Genomic DNA, 16,184 nt, shown 5'->3' with positions numbered 1-16,184 from the left:
GATCAATTTCCCAATCATTAGTGGATGGGAGTATTTTTATTTAATAAATTTAGCATGACCTATAAACATCGGTTGTACGTAGCCTGACAAAACCTATTCGCATGGACTTCGCTTACAGGAAAAGCAGGAAAAATTGAACACTCTCCCTCGTTCAGAGCCTCCGGTACAACACAAAACGAACCGTATCGAGACGAAGGTGCGCTGGCTGTCCTCCCTTCCAACCAATGCGAGCATGGGGAGGGGTTTGGGTAAAAATAATAAACCATCTAGGGAGAAACAAACAACCGTCGCCCTTGCGCCGGCCGAGGAGCGCTAACTGCTAACCGATAGAATGCATCGGAAGGTTCGGAAGGCTATCCAAACGAAAACCGGCACCCCCAAGCTCCGGGAGCAGTGGGGCGCGGCACAGAAAGGGGGGCTGGGGTGTTTGGTTTTCTTTTCACATCCAGCCTAGCAATTTCGAGGACCGCTTTTCGCTTTCAAGCACATTCGACGACACCAGCAGCAGCAGCAAAAACAACAACACCAAGGCGAGAGCGATCGACAACGGGTGGTGAACACGAACGCTCGCGTCAAACTCCCGCAGTAGCGTAGGCCGTACACAAGCCGGGGCGGGGAAATTAATTAACGATTCAATTTTCTTTCCCCTGCAGCAGATACACGCCAGCACACACACACACGCACACAGCACCACCAGTACAGAAAAACACACAAAAAAATGCTCCACCTCCGTCAACACCGTGTCGGGGACGGAGACCGTACAAAAGGTCCAAGGATTTCATGTGCGCGCAGAGATGCTTTGCCGCCATCGGTCGACACGGGGTTTGAAAAAGGGCGACCATCTTTCCCGGCGACAGGTTGATCAAGGATTACTGCAGTGTTTGGTTAGAATTTGCAAAGCATCACCCCGTACAGAGCACACGCACACACATATACATACACACAAGTCCTTTCCTTGGTTGAGTCAGAGGTTGTTGGGGGTTTTTTGTGGTGGCCTTTCCCCAGCCATTCGCTAACGGAGGCTTACAGGGGAGGATTTTTTTATTACTTTTTCTTCCTCTTTTTTGTTGATGTCGTCGTTGTGCATGTTGTCGTTTATTTCCTAACAACATCAATCAAGCGGCCGCTTAGGCGGGCTTTGCGATTGCGAAACGAAATTAATTCTTCGCCAACAAAATACAGCATTTATTAATCCTTAACAACATTTGTTAAGCCGTTTCGTTCGACATGATTTACTTCCTTGCTGTTGGTTTAACTTTTACACTTTATTTTTTATATCGGAACACTCATGCACTACATTAGGGTTAACGGCAATTGAGCTTTGGGAAATGATAACAAATTGATTGCAAATAGTTGACAAACCACAACAATCCTATCACATGAAAACTTACTTTCTTTTGCTACCTAAAGCTGGGCTCATTTTCTATATTACTAGCAAATGCTATTTATCTTCAATTATTTGTGAAAATGTTTGTGCTGTGGAATACCACTTTAGAGTTCATCGTTTTCACCGCTTCTGTTACAAACGAAAGGAACGTCGCGAACCATTTGACAATGTGCGAGAGAGGGAAACGTTTTAAATTGCAAATGAACTAATTGCCATCGAAACGTTTCAGCCGTAATACGCGCTTCTCCCTGCTTTTAGCGTGTAGGCAAGGATCCAGCGGCTTCAATCGATGCCGCATTCTCCACCTATCCACATTGCCCCCAGCGTTGGGGACGCGCAACCGTACACGCGAAAACGTACGCTTCTCCCAATTACATCGCTTCTGCATTCTTTTTGCATGCTTAATGATTTTTTTTTTGTACTTCTTTCTTTTTTGGTTTCTGCACTGTTTACGCCGAGCGATTGAAGCAATTCAATTAAAAGATCAAATTTCTCCCAAACCGGTGAAATATTTAATTGGCTGGAAATCTTTATGTTTAATTAACACAAGTCTCATTATTTACCCTGATACCGGTGTAATGTTGCGGCTCCGAATGGTTGGCTGGAGCCGTCTGAAATGGAAACCATTGACAGTAAAATCTGGCAAAGCAATTAAACGGGCACATTGATTGAAAGAAGTACGTATTTAAACCCCTGCAAGTTGCAAACAAAAATCCACCGTTCCAGTAGCAGCAAAGCAGAATACTTCGGATCGAGAAAATACCGTATAATTACCGTATAATGTGATGTTAGTGCTACTGTACACTGTTGGCTTTTTTTGTTATTACATCACCCCAATACTGACGCATCTCCCGCTTAAGCTTTAGCTTGAACTCACCCTTCAAGCACACGTCATCATACATCAGCAGCGATGGAGCCGCCCAGTACTTCACGCGAAACGCGGTCAGCGGCATGGAACCATTTTTCCTAGTTCAAAATTCATGAAGTCCATCCACGTGCTAATGCGAAATACCCGCGCCACGAGCAGACACGAGCGAAAAAGCCCAAACCGCTTACCATGAATAAGGCGGGCGCCCCTTCGGCACAACCAACGCCAGGTGCGAGTTGGACACGCTCGGGGCACGGCGTTGGAGTCTCGCGAGCATCGCAAAACCATTAATGGTGAAGTTTTGTTGCAAGGCTAGCGCTACTTCGGTAATGACCTTACGTCTCCGCTTCACCCCCTCGTATTCCATACAACCTCCCCGGGGGGAGGATCCCCATCGGCACCATCAGGTACTGGTACATGGGTGGGGCCCACATCCTCAAACCTTAGGAGAAACTCAATCTCGCAAATGCGTATGCTTTATGCCGCTGGTTAATGGGCGGAATGTGTTTCTTATGTTTACATCCTCAACGCGTGGGTAAAACAGGTTTTTACTGGATGGCGGAGAGGGTGGTCAGGGCAAACGGAATTGGTAAGATGGCGGTGAGATTGGTAAGGATGGCGAACGGTACAACGAAAGTGCAATAAAAAGTGCGGCAGAAAATCAAGCACGAGAGTGCTGATAGAGAATGCGTGCAAGAGAGAGAGAGAGAGAGAGAGAGAGAGATCAAATGAGAGAGAGCTTACCAGTTTGATGATGGCGGATTCTGTGCACAAGCCGAAAGGCGTCGGCTAGGATCACCACAAACACACACACACATATACACACACATACACATTCGGCTCGATGCTGGGAGAGGGCGTTTTTGCCCCGCTTTCGCGGGAAAATCGTTCCACCCCGGGAGCCTTCCGGAGACACCGGAGCTTGTTTTGGCAGATCGTTCCCGGTTGTACGCGGTGCACGGTTTCAAACGCGGGATCAAAGCACAAGGTTTGATGTAGCGAGCTGGGATAAAATGATTCGTGCACACCTTTTCGGCACACCGTGGCCTGTGAGTTCCGGGGCTGATTCGGGTGACAGGTACCGTTTTGCACTGCTTATTCCATTTTCCACCGAACTTCGGCCCCACCGATTATGCACACCTGCGCCTCATGCAAAACTCTGCATAGAATATTCACTCTTCACCTTTGATGTGTTGGGCTTCGAAGTCCGGCTGGACAGTCTGCACTCACTGTGTGGCGCACTCTGGCGGTTGCGGTATCATTCTTGTGGCAGTAGTTTGCACCTGCACCTGTGGGGAAGGAGGAGGGGGATGTAAAAGTGAACCTTAAAGCTGGCAGGTCGTGTCACACGTGTCACGGAAGCACAGAAAACAAAAACAAAACACCAAAACAAATGACACTGATCGCATTTTCACACCACACCTGGGTGGGAAGAGTGATTGCCATGAAACCGAAAGGATTAAATCTTCCATTTGATGCATCACACGAGCCCAAAGAGTTCCACGAATGCCAGCTTTTAGCATGCGTGTGTGAATCCATGAATGTTGGCTTACGCCCATCAACAAATTCATCACGCCGGTAGCAGAGGCAGCAGCAGCATCAGCCAGGATCAACCATTTCGCTCAGTTTCATTTATTCACATTAGGAGTCACGCTGGTAGAGTTGGTTGTTACAGTTTTCCCCTACCCTACTATGGCAAGTATGGCAAAGTAGGCACGGGAAAAAAGCGCAACACTCCTACACAAACACACACACACACACACATGGCCAATATGATGGCCGCCCACTCGCATTGTCGTTGGTGTCGTTTCCATCGCTCCGTTTGCCTTTGAAAATCCTTCCCTCCGGGTCATGTGCGGTGTTAGAAACGGTTAGTCAAAATAACAACAAAAAAAAGCTGTAAGCCCGGGGTTTTTGCTTGATCGCACCAGCCGTCGTCCGGGTTCGCGTCAGTGCCTCGTCAACGTGGATTAATTTTTCATCTCATCCATCACTTGAAGCGACCGCACGACGCGAAATGTGCGCGACAATATTAGAGGCGGTGGCGCAACTCTCCGCGCGTAATATAGCCATCGAAACGGGTCAGAAAATCAGTTCGCTGTGATTGTGTATCAACGCGGCAACCAACCCAGAAGGAGTGGAATCCTTTGCTCGCACCAACGGGTGCATCTTTTTTTTTGCTGTTTAGCTCCTACCAAGAATGCTTTGCTGAACCCTGCTGGACTAAACTGTTTATTTATGAGTGAACTTAATCTTATCCGCGCCGAAAGTTGTGCGAATAATTGAGAAAACTTAATGCAGTTCCAACCGGGCAAGCAGAACAACGCCCCTGTGCTGCGTGCACGAGCCAAGCGTAATATCATTGACGAAGTTGTACGCCGATTATTTTTTTTGCTGCTGCAACTTTATTTGCCAGCCCCGAAAGGGATCGGTTAAGAACAACAGCAGGAGCATGGCAGCAGCAGCAGCAAAAAAACGGCGGCCACCCTCCAAACCTCATTGTTGCCAATTATGGGTTGAGGATGTTTGTTTTTTTTCTCTCTCTCTCCACATCCTCTTCCTAAGGGTGATGATATTTTACCCCATTGTTTTCGCTTCTACGTGACTGAATTGTTTTACTCTGCTTTTGACCGGTCCACAGCCCCGTGGGGGCTTCAAGACACTTTCCGGTAAGACGGTGTTTCCCATCGCATCGAGGGCAAGAAAATTCCAACAAGAATACAATTAAGTTCCACCGACGGGGCATCGTTTCCCAACTTGTACTGTGCCGCACGCTCAGGTTGATCTGTTTTCGATGTAGTAGGAATTAATGGATTTTTTGTCTCTCGTATTTGTGCGGTTTCTCTTCAATTTGGTTTCTTGCCTTCTTTTTTTGCGTTCTCTTGCTCAACCTGTCCCCAATGGCCGCACTGCTAGCAACGAGATGGGTACGAGAAGAGTAAAACCCAAGAAAAAACAACGAACCGTACAAGAAACCGGAATCCATCCTAGGCTTTTTCACGATTCCATGTCACAAACATGTCAAAGGCATGGCCCTAATCTCTTGCCCATGTTTATCAAGAAGTGAACGAAACACGGGACAGACTGACAAAAACGAAGGTAGTGGGCCCAAGGGCTATTTTTTGTGTTGTGTTCTTTCCCGTTTGTACCGTTTTTTCTCGCTCTCTCTCTATCTTTAACTCCCTGCAGGGGCAAAGACAACCAAAAGCAGATGAATCTAGTCTCCCCACCAACTCGGGGTAAGATGGCTTATGTTAAGCAATGCAGGGTGGCTGGTCGTGTAATGGAAGAAAGTGACGGTAGGAAAAGTTGGAAAACCACACTATCCTGCTGGTACGAATGTTGCGACTGCTGCTGCTGATGTTGATGATGATAATATCCTTTCCCTGGTCCGAATACTATTAGGTTGTTGGGTGTGCTTTTTTGTACGCTTTCTGTAAGCTTTAACTCATCCAACACCTTCTTTTTGTTTGTGTGTGTGTGTGTGTGTGTGAGCCTCGGTTGTGTCACCTCATCCACGCCAAATGGATGATTCATCTCGATCGTTATTCAATCTAGCTCGGTGTGTGTGAAACGGGAAATGAAAAATCAACACGCACGTGGAGCAAAAAGACAGTAAAAGCATGTTTAAATAGCAATAGGAAGCGCTGCGTTTATCGCTTAAAATTCACATTTTATGGAGTGTTTATGAACACATCAAGATCATATAGTTTTAACGACAGAATAATTGAATCCCGTCGGCACATTCCTCTAAAAAAATTCAGCTTCATTGTGATGGATTCATTCCAAACGTCTCGTCTACAGAAACTAATAGTTAGAAGGTCATCTCTCAAGCGACCCGCATAACAAAATGTAAGGGATTTTTTCTTAAGCGCAGCTCGCTTACGCAGACAATGTTTCATCTCCGAAATCCAAACACGAAACATTCTAGCAGGATACCAAAGGAGAAAATCTTAATCTTCTAGCCAAGATAGAACTAACGAAAAAAGAAACAATCACCTCCGCCAGCCGATCCGACCAACGCACACAGGAATCAACAATAACACCGTGCACACGGGGATCCTTGTTTCCTTTTCCCATGCTCTTTCTCTCGTAAAAACAGTGTTTTTTTTTTTTTGCTTATTTCGTCCTGACAGTGGCATCTACAATATGTCTGTGCCGGCCGAAAAACGATGCTGGCAAAATTTATTGTAATTTATTCAAAAGCATTTCCAGCATAATTGAATCACTTTTCGGCATCGCAGCTCACCGCCGCTAACCTAGCTCAACGTGCCGCCATCGGAACCGTAGCAGGGTAGAGTTTTGATGCCTATCGTCCAAGTTAGTATTCACTCTTCGGCCCGGTGCGCTATTCTTCTGCTCACTGCTGCTGCGGCTGCTACTACTACTGCTGATGCTGCCGCCGGTGGTTATGCGTTAGTTCGGCAAACAAAACTAACATCTTGGCGTGTAACTGCTCCGGTTACTCGACACGTCAAACGACATTTGTGGGAAACAATTCTACAGATACACACACACACACAGATACACTACACAGTCGCTCATGCGTCCAAACAACGCAAAAGGGTTGTACGCCACACTAGATCTCGTTGTTGTGCTTCACGCTCCACACGCGCACACACAGCTTTGGCGCTTTTGGGTCAATTCACAATTCACCGTCAACAGCATTTGCGTCGGCTGCTTAATCTCTCTATCTCACTTTCGCCCAATCCTTCGGTTTGAATCGATTCTCAACCCCAACAACACCAGCCCTTTTCGCTTTTCGTAAGCGAACCGTCGGTGGCTGGGCGTACAGTTGAAATTACTTAGCACACGATTCGTACACTTGTGATGCTTTCACACGCGTTTCTGCCACAAGCCCCAGGTTACAAAATTCTTCGTCACAAAATCTTCTTCTCTTTTCTGCTCGCTCTCACTTTCCCTCTCTCTCTCTTTTTCACACACGCGATCTCTCTATATATCTCTCTCTTATCTGTCATTCCACTATTTTTTCCACTGCATCCAACGAACCAAGGGTGAACTAACAAACGGTGGACCATACAACCCATACACCAAGCAAACTAGGCGCAGCAAACCGTGTACGGCCTGCTGCTACTACTACTCCCTTTTCTGTCACACATACATTTACACACACACACACACACACACACACACACACACACACACACACACACATTCACATACACTCGCGTGCTCTTGGTGTGCTCTCGGTTCAAGCGGAGTGAGTAGTTAATTATTCATTAGCATCGATTTTTCAACACAACACTCACTCACAACACACACTGCTGGTTGGTGGCAGCACACATACACACACACACGGCAAACGCATAAACACACACATTCGCGGTTATTCATCGACACCTTTTGCAAACTTTGCTCGGGGAGTAACACCCCGGTCCAAGTTAGGAAAGGGATGGGACTGCCCCGGAACTAAGGACATCCACGTGAAAGCGGCGTAGCGTATTCCTATGTGAGCGTGTGTATATCTACGCCTTACCCTCCACCCTCTCCAGCTCAATGAAACGTGCCGTGTAACGCTGATAGAAAATAAACTAGTCCCTCGTGCTTTGTGGCGCGGCACCGGGATGCTGCGCCCTTCGTGTTTTGCTCGATTGAAATCCTTTCGCACCGCGTGGGCTTTTCACCTCGGGTATGGACGCGCACGGAAGAAACAGCCCCTTGCACGCTTTGACTATGGCAGCTCAGTACTGGCAGCAGCCCGAGAGGTCCTTGCAGTTTGCTTTCCCACTAGCGCACCATGTGTACAAGAGCGTGTGTGTGTGTGTGTACTGTGTGTGGTACGTTAGTGTGAGTGTGCTCCACTCTCCTCGAAACACTCATTCCAAGCGCACCTCATTTGCCGAGCACTGCGTTCACCACAACCATTCGCCCACTATACAAATGCGCACACATACACAAGAGCACACGCACAGGTACGTTCCACAACATACACTAGCACCTGGGCGGGGGAGAACGGGAAGCACTGCTACCTCAAGGGAATTTCCGTTGGGCGACAACTTCCCGAAGGATTTGCCCCAATACCCCAATACACACGCTCTTGAATCTTTTCCACTTTGGTTTTGTTTTGCTCGGTTCCTTCTCGAAGCGGCAGAACTGTGACACCGTGGCCGAGGGCCTTCCAGCAATGGAGGGGAACGCTCTCACTGTCGCATCGATTCACCATCCCTCTGCATCACTGTATCCTTCGGTATCTTCGGTCGCTGGCATCGCAGCAAAACATTCACACCTGACCCACCCCGCACCAACAATTTCACCACCTCAGTCAGCAGCGTGATATGGCGCTTGTGGCGCAGTGCACCAGTCAACGTGTTAAAACGAACAGCACAACACAACAAAACAAAACACAAACGCCCAAAACAATCCACCTTACCAGCAGGCAAAACTGGATGGCTATCCCAGGTTTCGGTACGAGCACGTCCACGTGCGGCGAGAACGGTTGAGCGAACGCGACCGTGGTCAATTTCCAACTGATGCCCCCACGAACCGAACGGGACCGGGTGCCCCAAAACGCACACGCACTGCGAACGGAAAATTCCGAACTCACGCTCCTTCGCCCAGGGAAAATTGGGCCACCGTTTTGGTCGGGCTCGTTTCGTTTTCCATTGCGCGTGCGCACTGCGCGCGAAGGTGTTGTGTGCAGGAGCTGTCATTTTCCGGGAGCACTCACGCGTGGAAGCAGCTGGGATGGTTTCGGTACTCACAATCCTACACACACACATACACACACACATATGAGCATGCTGGAGAGGTTCGATGATGATTATTGGTCGTGAAATCGTTGATTCGTGTGCGAGAGAAATGGTAGAGTTCATGTTTCTGGAAAGCATTTGTAGTCCTACACATCCGCAGAGGGCAAAATGCGTGCGGGAAAGCTAAAAGTTTTAGGAAATTCTTATCTTATAAACAATAATGGCTACTAACGAGATGTAGCGATCGCCAGCATAATACAGCGGCTGTTAGTATCTGGACGGATGCATCGGTGACTTTTTTTCCACACATGTCAAACCGCGCCCAGACTCAACGACTGTTGAACAAGGATGCATAAAATCATCAGCCACTGTGATGGAATGTCCTCTCAGCTGTCATCGGTGAGCTCCTGAGCTCCCCGCTCTGAGCAACTTCGTAACAAGGAGTGAGTGAAAGTCTCCACATTGAGCGCATCATCTCGGACCAGCTGGTGCTTTGGAACTGACCATCGACCACAACAGGAGGGAAGCATTACACCTAGAACATGCGTTGCACGTGAGAATGCAACATTGGGCAACCACTCTCACTCTCACGGTCAACCACTTCTCACGTGTGTTTTTCTTCTGCAACAATCCTCTCATTACTCTGCTGCTGTGCTGCGTTTAGCTGACATGTCTTCGATTGTTTCCAGCCGGTATCGCCCGTTTGGTGTGCGTTCTCTTTTATCAACTAGCATCAAAGCGAACTGGACGAAACTTCCGTACGGGATTCATCACGGCCGAGAACCTCACTGACAACACACTCGCACCAGTTGATGGAATGGGTAAGCGGGTGGAGTTGTTTCCACATTTTCGTGCACACAACTCTCCGCCCGGCCGTGCATCGCCGCTCTCCAGCACGACGGCGAACGGCTCTGTTTATCGTGCCGAATTAACCCCAACACGCCGTACGACACGCTCGGGATTTGTTTCGCTGGGCCGTTCGCTCCTGCTCGACAATACCGCGCCGGTGACTCGGTGGCCGGATCTAGGGATCCGTGCGTTCTCGCACCGTGTGTACTGAGAACCGGTGAGCAGAAAAATCGATGCAGAGCGGATCGCCTGCCGGAGGTCAGGGCAGTAAGTTTTTGTAGAGATTTGCGCGCAACCGGACCGAGAGACCGGAGCAGGGCCCGGGCCCCAGTTCTGGTGAATATTTCATGTCTAGGCTCACCGTCAGGCAGAGCTGTCCGGCAGCACCGAGCGGCTGAACCAGTCACCGGCCGTAGGTGGGCGATGACGCAAGCTGCCGGTGCCGGTGCGCTTGGAACGCTACTACCAGCGCCATCAGCACCGCAGGGTTTGGCGGTGGGCAAGGGTTATGAAAAATACAAACTGAAGCGGGTTTACCGCGTAGTGTGTTACCTAAATTGTGTTGCTTATTCGCGCGGAAAGTTAAATCGCAGAAAGGTATCATTTATGAGGAAGCAGAGCTATTATAGGTAATTTTTCGCTTATGCTTAAACACTTTTTTATGCTGTCGGTTCGTGAGTAATCGCTCATACATGAGCATAGCGAAAATTCCCACTTCTACGGAATTTTCCGATTACTGTGGTATACGAATTCTACTAAACTTCAACCTTTTCCTTTACGTGTGCGATTTACGTTTCGAAATTCGAATGAACACAACAAAAAATAGAATTACCATTTAACGAAAACTTACAACAGTACTGTAAGGGACTGTTAACTTTTAATAATTATTCAATTCGTTTAGATCAACTGCACGATCTCTGCATCAAGACATGTAAATGTTTCGCTTCATTAGTACTAATGTCTTCCATAAGATATTACACATATTATTACAAACAACTACGCGTTAACTAGCACATTAGATCGACTTCCACCCACAAGTGGAGGAAACCCCGATCCGTCAAACTCATTGAAGCAACAATAACCGTTCCTAGCAAAATTAGACTGTACCGTGTCTTGAAGGTGATAAAACAAAATGTGCTGATGTGCTAACTTCACACGAATGCTTCCTATTTCCGTTGGAGCTTTTTAACGCTCGGAGTAAATCAAGTTGAAAATCAACATCATGCTGAACCCAACATCGCTTCTAAGACCTGGGCAGTATCCGGCCCGGCAAACGTACATACCGGAGTTTATCCTTTCATCAAATTTGCATTCCGTCGCTCTAGAATCAGGCCAGAAATTAACCAGTTTGTCACAAAACATTCACATACAACATGAGCGAGTAGTTTTGCTTGAAGAGGATGGTGTCGGCCATCCTGCGTGTAACATTCACTTTGTAATATGATTCTGACTGAAGGTTGCATTTAGTTTTGTTTTTGAATGTTTTTTTTTTTATTATACAAAAAGGATTTTTTACTACATTTGGCGATGGATGTGTCAAACCGGCACAATTTGTATAAAAAAAACTGCCAACAGTTTACGACATTTACCTTCAACCTTATTTTTTATTTCAGAAACCCTCCTACCGGGTAGAAGTTATCAATTGTATGTTTTTTTTTTTGTTCCTACCCTGACACTTTATCACGCGTTGATGTAAAAGTTGCTTATTCCAATGAAAGTTGCACGATTTGCCTAAACGAAGAGAAGTGGTATACGTTTCGGTATATGTGTTGTTGTTATTGCTCTCATTCTTATCAAAGAACTCTCACGCCCTTTACCAAGCGTGCAACAACTCACGCCGCTTTACCAGTCAACATTAGCACGCAAGTAGTGCTCGATGTTTGTGTGTGTTTGCGCGAGCTTTTAAACTCTTCCCGCCTGCTGCAGTGCTGCGCTGTGTAGTAACGCAAACAGTAGGGTTTTGTTGTTAAGTTTCGACCCGGCGGAAGTGTATGGAAGCAACGCTTTCTACCCATACACTCTCACCACTTCTTGCTCATACAGCGCACTCCAAGACAGGACAAAATCAAACAACAACAAAAAAAAAGTAAACCAACGGCATCCATTTCAGATGGCACCTCCCGCGGAGAAGCCATCCACGAAACTCACCCCAAACACTCGGACGCGGCGGCGTAAGGTGGGGCCGAGCGGCAGGCACAAAAGCTTGACTTTTCACCGCGTTTGTTCGCTCTTATTTTCTTTTCGCTCGTTGTCCAAAGTGGCTCCCTCTCGAGGCTAGATTGTTCGAAGCGAGGCGGACGGCCGAGCCGGGGCGCGCGACCGAGCCGGAGCGAGGACCTGACGGAGCGGTGTCCACAAAGTTGGGCGCAAACCGAACTAAGTCCTAAATGCTGCTCGAATTGGATGGCGTTTAAAGTCTCGTTACGTTCGAGAGTTGCCCAGATGAACTTTTAATGGAAAAGCGTCACCAGAATGTTCCGCCCAGCATCGGCGGTCGGCGTAAGCCTTTCAGCGGGATATAGCCCCGGCGCACACGCGTCACCGTGGCAGGGTGGCACGTTACTTTCAGAAATCATAAACTCATCCAAAACCGCCGAGCTGTTGACTTAAAGCGCCCAATCCACTTCCTGTGCATGTGGTGTGACCGGCGCTAAGACGTGGAAGGTGGAGAAAAGAGAGATAAAAACAAAAGGCGGAACAAACTTTTAACTCTGCCCACTCTACCCACTGCCCAGCTTACCGTAAGAATTTTTTTGATGTGACTTTCAATAGCATCCTTACCGGCCGAATCGATTGTGTTCAGCAAACGAATTTATAAACCGTTCACATTGCGCCATCAAACAGACAGAGTCGATGCACAAGGTACTAATGTAAAACAATCGATTATTTCACTCACACACGCATTGGTAGGAAGCTAAATATGAACGCTTCCCTCTTAATACACCAGCCATTGTACATGAAATTGTTTGGAGACCGCCTTTTTCGCGCGAAACACACTAAACAATCTTTCACCGGAAGAACGGGCTTCTCTACAGCAGGCCACCGTTTGCCACAACGGTAACAAATATGTTGAGCTCAATTGATGCGCGTATGAATGCGTTAGTCCGTACGTGGCCGGGATTTACGATTCCAAATACGGTGGGAACGATGGGCCATTTTGTTTAGTATGCTGGAGGCGTTTTGTGTCTCGCTGCCGTTGCCGTTACTACCCTAGCTCCTGTGCCCTAGCAGTGGCTTAGAATGTTCATTTGGCTTTATTTAAGTAAATAAATTAGGATGTACAGCTGATTGGAAGTGGGCTGTACGTTAATGCGGCCGCCTAAATTGAATACATCTCAGCAAATAGATTGCACCACTCGTACGCGTGCAGAACGACCATCGGGAGGTATATTTCTTTTCTTTTTTGCTTTGGAACGATGAAAAGCCGCCATTGGTATGATTGGAACGCTCAATAAGTGTATTTATTTATTATTCCGATTTCCTGGTTACCGTCCGTACAACACCTCCAATTGCCGTTTAAATGATTATCTCACTAATGGGTTCTTTCTTCAAAAAAGAGAAAACATATGAGTACGAGTTTTATGGTGGATTCTAAATCGAATTTCCGAGTTGGTGAGAAATGAAGCAAAATATTGATGAGGTGCTTTATAAAAGTGCATTATTACACGAGAGCTAAATGGCTGGATCGTGGTGAAGCAGGACTTGTCGGAGATCGAGTATCTACATGGACGGGTAGCTGCAACCAGGAACCGATCATCCTAGAAAATTATTTATGATCGGGTCATATTAAAATGACATTTCACGCTAAATAAGACTTCAAATGAAGAATTAAACATATTTGAAAACCTCATCTAATTATATAAGTAAATACACAAATAAATTTGATTGACAAAACCCACTGTTTAGACCCACTGTCTAAAAGGCCGCAGCGATCTCATCCAGTTCGGTTTACCGCAGTGTAATTACTCGCTGTCATCCTGAGGGTCAAAAGCATGACTAAATGGATCGTTATTTCAAGAAGTATTACAAAAAGCTAGTAAATAAATCCAAAAACTATTAACTAAATCAATTACTCGAACAAATATCGATCTCTCTATTGAATGTATGTGAGTGTATGTGTGAGAGAGAGAGAGAGATAAAGAGAGAGAGAGAGAAAGAAACAGAGCGCGAAAGACCATAATAGTATTCAGAAGATGCCCTAAGTAATTACAACAATAGATTAATTTAATTTTTATCATTTAATAGCCAGAGCGGTCCCGTGGTACAGTTGTGTCCCTCATGGGTTCAAGCCTAGAATGGACTGTCCTTCCGTAGCAAGGACTGACTATTCAGCTGCCTAGTATGGAATAAAGTATCAACAGCCTATAAAGAACAAACAAATGTAAATCTGTCCATGTTTATTTGTTAATACAAACTGACCACGTCTACAACAACACCAAACATCGTGTTTAAAGCCTCATGGCGGTAAGTAAAGTAGCGAACGAAAATTAAAAATGCTAATTTACGTACCAGTCTATTACACAAGAAAAGCTTACCGAAAACTTCAAGTTCAAAGGAACCCGGTTTTCAGCACACACACACACATACACACACTACAATCACGCACATGAATCCACCCTTTAAATCCCTACCTCTATTAGCAACAGCCCCACCCGTACATGGGCATTCATGCAAGTGGTTAGTGGACTGATTAAAACTAGCGATGGAAACCAGTTATTTTCCCTTCGTAACTCATTTCCCGCCCAGCCCCGACACACACACACACACACAACCCCCGGCCCTCTTCTTCAGCACACCGGCAAAGGGACATTGTGTAAACCTGTGTTTTACGTGACCAAACATTTTACAGAGACTGCCAATTTTTCCGTCAAACTCCTTCATTCAAAAGCCCTCCTCCACCGCGGTGGGTGCGTTTTGCATACGGGGACTCCGAACCACCCCAACTCCCCAAGAGCGAGCTTGTTGGTTACCTTTTGGCAGGGGTTTACTTTGCACGGCAAACTACTGCCCAGGCCCCTTCTTTGCAAACGGAAGGAAGCACTCCTCCACAAGGGTTGGGGGGAGGAAGCATAGAAAGAGAAATCCTTCATCACGTTATGCTTTCCACCGAAGCGGTCGGTTTTCGGAAGCCAGCAGAGCTTTCACTACGTCCTCCACAACAACATCCTTACCGGTGAGAGAGGAGGGGGGAGGGAGGAAGGGCTGGGCTTTTGTTGACCAATCAGTACCACGGTGGCCATGTGGCTGGCGGAACCTCCTTCGCCCTCAAACGATGCCCGGTTGCGGTGCGCTGAACGGACTACCGCACTACCAAGGAACTCTGCATGCATGCGTCCGGTTTGTGGCTGTGTGTGTGTATGTGTGTATGTATGTATGTAGGTAGTCCGGGGGTTTTGACCGAGGGCAAGAAAATGTGTCCCGTTGAATATTCATGAGTCGCTCGCACTGGTTTTTATGGTGAAAAGGTGGAGACAAACCTGCCATGGTTCGTCCTAGCCACCGTTACGGGCTTATGGATGGTAGTGAATTTCATGGTGCTTAGGTTTTTCGGTTTCCCTTCGGCCGCTCGGCCCTGTGCAAGGGCTGTCCAAGGTTGGCTGGTTTCTTTTGTCCCAGTTCTACGACTCGTTCTCTTCCACGTTCGGCGTTCGACCGGTTTCTAGCGCAACAGGCGCAACACAACCCGGAACCCGGTGCTCAGCCCGCACCATGCCCGGTGCTCAAACGCTACACCGGGCGGAGAGGTGTAGTACTGGTCAACCCTGGCTGCCCCCGGGGGGCAATGCAAAATGCGCCACTCTAATTAGATCGGTAAAATGTTCACCAAAATAATTTCGCCCCGTAAAATGCTTGTACCGGTTTTAAGAAGCGCGGGGGGTGCGAGAGGGAAAAGCACACGGGTGCATATTCCAATAGGGACTGGCCACGAGCTCGTCGGTGTGTCTGCACAAACTGGTTGGGTGAGGTCAGTAATTAAGATGAATCGAATGCTCTAAATGGTGCTCCATTTCAGAAGGCAATTTAGATAGATGCATATAATTTGCGCTTTTGCGAATCGTTTGTGCAAAGGGGGCGAATGAAAGGGCCGGACCAGGCCGGGTGAGGTAAAGTTGATTGCAAACGAGCTGGGGAGGTGGGAAAATGTGAGACAAAATGACGTTTCCTACCTGCGCTTGACCGTTTGCTGCTCCGTCCTCCAATTCCTCCACTGCCTCCCTCCCCAATCCAAACGTGCGCCAGTGTCATCAATATTCATCAATAACATTCATCGGTCGAACGGAATGCAGTTATGGTGCAATCTTGCGAACGGGGCGATGCAATCGATTGGGAAAGGTTTAACGCTAACGCGGAGGTGGTGCCGGGTTTCGAG

The 16,184-nt window shown here is 47.3% G+C and overlaps 1 protein-coding gene across 8 annotated transcripts in view; it reads right to left on the bottom strand.

Moving 5' to 3' along the window:
- Window positions 1–8,795, bottom strand: part of LOC1269423 (nuclear pore complex protein DDB_G0274915) — a 187,750-nt gene extending 178,955 nt beyond the window's left edge. For 4 of the 8 annotated variants that reach the window (XM_061644299.1, XM_061644300.1, XM_061644303.1 and 1 more), the window contains exons 1-2: window positions 8,647–8,795; window positions 3,000–3,544 (exon numbers count right to left, since the gene is read on the bottom strand). The gene's annotated coding sequence lies outside the window, so the exon portion shown is untranslated. The other 4 variants (XM_061644305.1, XM_061644301.1, XM_061644307.1 and 1 more) reach the window with 4 other exon arrangements.
- Window positions 8,796–16,184: the final 7,389 nt, after the last annotated feature.

This window comes from Anopheles gambiae, chromosome 2 (assembly GCF_943734735.2).
Source record: "Anopheles gambiae chromosome 2, idAnoGambNW_F1_1, whole genome shotgun sequence".
NCBI classification, from domain to species: domain Eukaryota; kingdom Metazoa; phylum Arthropoda; class Insecta; order Diptera; family Culicidae; genus Anopheles; species Anopheles gambiae.
This window is presented reverse-complemented; position numbering and strand designations above follow the sequence as displayed.